We start from the raw sequence: 3,870 nt of genomic DNA, 5'->3' as shown, positions 1-3,870 counted from the left end.
CCCTCCCTCCTTCCTTCCTTCCTTCCTTCCTTCTTTCTTTCTTTGCAGTTTCAGTCTGTCACCCAGGCTGGAGCACAGTGGCATGATCCCGGCTCACTGCAGCCTTGACCTCCTAGGCTCAAGCAGATACTCCCACCTCAGCCTCCCAAGTAGTTGGCACTACAAGCATACGCCACCACACTTGCCTAATTTAAAAATTTTTTCTGTAAAGACAAGGTCTCCCTATGTTACTCAGGAGGATCTCAAACTTCTTGGCTACCTTGAACTCCCAAGATGCTGGGATTACAGGCACAACCACAGTTGGCCAATAAAACTCTTCTTGTACAAACAGGTAGCAGGCTAGATTTTAGCTGAGGGCCATACTGTATCTACCCCTGGTTTAGACCATTTATATTTATTTTAGTTATTGATATGGTTGGGTCTTGCTATTCATTTTCTATTTGTCCCATTTAAACTCTTTTTTATTTTGGTTCTGCCTTCTTTAGAATAACAGTATTTTTTAATTAATCTTTTTAATCCACTATTGGCTTATTCGTTATGCCTTTTTTTTTTAAGACAGAGTCTTGCTCTGTTGCTCAGGCTGGAGTTCGGTGGCGTGACCTCAGCTTACTGCAACCTCCGCCTCCTGGGTTCAAGTGATTCTCCTGCCTCAGCCTCCCGAGTAGCTGGGACTATAGGGGCCCACCACCACATCTGGCTAATTTTTTGTATTTTTAGTAGAGATGGGGTTTTACTATGTTGGCCAGGCTGGTCTTGAGCTGCTGACCTCAAGTGATCCACCCACCTCTGCCTCCCAAAGTGCAGGGATTACAGGCATAAGCCACCCTGCCCGGCCAAGTTATGCCTCTTTTTTAAGAACTGGTTGCTCTAGGGTTTATAATATGTATACTAAACTTATTAGAGTCTACTTTGAAATAAATACCACTTCATGTATAGCCTAAGAATGTCCCAACAGTACACTGCCAATTCCTCTCCCAACCTTTGTGTTATTGTAGTCATGTATTTTAATTCTATGTGCTATAAATCCCATAATACATTGTTACTATTCTACTTAGTAAATTTTCTTTTAAAGAGAATAAAAACTTAATTGTCTTTTAAATTTATACTGCTTTTTATTATTTTCATTACTCTTCATTTCTTTGTTTTTTGTTTTGTTTTGTTTTTTGAGATGGAGTCTTGCTTGGTCGCCCAGGCTGGAGTGCAGTAGCACAATCTCAGCTCACTGCAACCTCCATCCCCCAGATTCAAGCAATTCTCCTGTCTGAGCCTCCAGAGTAGCTGGGATTACAGGCATGCAGCACCACGTCTGGCTAATTTTTTTATTTTTAGTAGAGATGGGCTTTCACCATGTTAGCCAGGCTGGTCTTGAACTCCTGACCTCAGGCGATCTGCCTGCCTTGGCCTCGCAGATTGCTGGAATTACAGGCATGAGCCACTGTGCCCAAGCCATTTCTTCATGTATACCAAAATTTCCACTAGTATCATACTCTTTCCGCCAAAGAACTTCCTTTGTTTTTGTTTTGTTTTGTTTTTGAGATAGGGTCTCATTCTGTTGCTGAGGCTGGAGTGCAGTGGCTCGATCTCGGCTCACTGCAACATACACCTCTGGGGCTCAAGCAATCCTCCCACCTCTCAGCCTCCCAAGTAGCTGAGACTACAGGTGCATGCCACCCTACCTTATTAATTTTTGTAATTTTTTTGTAGAGATAGGGTTTCACCATGTTGCCCAGTCTAAGAACTTCCTTCAACATTTTGTGTAATACAAGTCTATTGACAATGAATTCTCTCAATTTTATTTAAAATTTTATTTCATTCTCATTTTAAAAGACATTTGCCTTGGGTATAGAATTAAAGGTTAACTGTTTTCTTCTTTCTGCACTTAAAAATGTCCCTCCATTGTTTTCCGGTCAAGAAGTTCGCTGTAATTTTATCTTTGTTCTTCTGTATATAATACTTTTTTTCTCTGGCTGCCATTGAGATTTTTTCTGTATCTTGGGTTTTTGTCATTGTGACTATAATGAGTGTATAGATAAATTTTATTTTGATTTTGTTCAGTTCGATTGTATTTATGCTGTTGAGTTTCTTGGATCTGTAGTTCTTTATCATTCATCAATTTTAGAAAATTCTTGGCCATTAAATATTTAAACATTTCCTCTTCCCTATTGTCTCTCTATCCTGTCCTTCATATTGCTCTCCAGTTTTTTAATGATGAGTTCTGTACCTTCCTTCTCAACTTTTTCCTCTTTGTGTTTCATTTGTGATCATTTCTATCATACTATCTTCAAGTTCATTGATTTCTTCATCAGCTGTGTCCAGCCTGCTGATGATCCTATTACAAGGATTCTTCATTTTTGATGTTGTGTTTTTTTATTTCTCACATTTTCTTTTTTTATAGTTTCTATCTATTCTCCAAATTACCCATATGTTCCTATGTATTTTCTATTCTGCTAGATCTTTTAATATATTAGTGGTAGTTATTTTAAAATCCCTGTCTTATGTATCCTTATTGCTGAGCCTGGTTCTGTTGAGCCTGGTCCTGTTGATTGTTTTATCTCTTGACAATAAGCTTTCTCTCTCTCTCTCTCTCTCTCTCTCTCTCTCTCTCTCTCTCTCTCTCTCTTCTCTTCTCTTCTCTTTTCTCTCTCTCTCTCTCACTCTCTCTCTCTCTCTATGTCTTGTTTTTATTTTCTTTTTTTGTACTATAATTTGTTATTGAATGCTGGACATCATGTGTACAAGCCATGAGAGATGAGGTAAACATTTGTACCTGGAAATGGCCATGCTCTTTCTTTTGTTAAGTTAGTATTGTAGAGGGTTGAGTTAATCTAGTTAGCAGTTGAGCTGGTTTGAGTTATGTTTTTGCTATCACTAACCTCAGTGCACCAGAAAGTGCCACTGTCTTGAGCTTAGTGTGGTGAATGGAGGGTTTTTCTCAGTATTCCTGTTCTGTCATCAGCTTTCAGCAGTACCTGCATACCTGTACTGTTGAGTGGAGGTTTCTCTCCATAGTATTGCCTCTCCTTCAGCAATAGACTGTTGTTGCTTGCTATTTGTTACTAGGGTTGTTGCTCAGCCAGGTGGTGATTCTTGATTCTCCTAGTCCAGTCTTAGTCTTATGCAAGGCCTATGCACCTGGGCTTGGAGGATGGGACCTCCTCAAATTCCTATCCTCCTCCCCTCACCTGCCCCACGGTAGCCAAACTCTGCCATGTATCTTTGGTGGGCCTTGGGCAGAAGACTTTTTCCTGTATCTCTCCCATGGGTAGTCTATCTCTACTTTATATCAGGTTCTTGGACCCAAGAGGTTTTTTTGACCCTCCCAACCCCACCCTAGAAGCAAATAGCTTTTACTTCTGCCTTCCCACTGAAGCATTATATATTTACTGATATCATGAGAGCACAAAGGATGAATTCTTTTCCTTTCCCAGATGTAGACATGTTTATCTTCTACCCCTCCCCTGGTCATCCTGGGAGTCTGCTGCCCCTCCCCTAAAGCCCTTTAATAAGAGAAGGGTCATAGAATATGGGTAGTGTTTTGTGATTGTCTTCAGAAGCAGCAGCAAGTCATGTCCTGCAAATGTACACCACCAAGGGGCACTCTCTCTGGTCTCCTATCTTGCCCCCATTTTTCTTTTGAGCACTCAGTGGACACTGCTGGAGAAGACATTGCAACAAGTAAACATACATTCCCCTTGTGTCCGGGGCTCTGTATTAGGGTTCTCCAGAGAAACAGAAACAATAGGGTAAGTGTGTGCGTGCGTGTGTATATGTGTATGAGTGTGTGTGTGTATGCAGAGAGAGGAAGATTTATTTCAAAGAACTGGTTCATTGGCTCACACAGTTATGGAGGCTGACAAGTCCAAAATCTGC

This window comes from Rhinopithecus bieti, unplaced genomic scaffold (genome assembly GCF_001698545.2).
Source record: "Rhinopithecus bieti isolate Rb0 unplaced genomic scaffold, ASM169854v2 scaffold_8783, whole genome shotgun sequence".
Classification (NCBI taxonomy): Eukaryota; Metazoa; Chordata; class Mammalia; order Primates; family Cercopithecidae; genus Rhinopithecus; species Rhinopithecus bieti.
The sequence above is the reverse complement of the archived record's forward strand: the minus strand, read 5'-3'. Positions refer to the sequence as shown.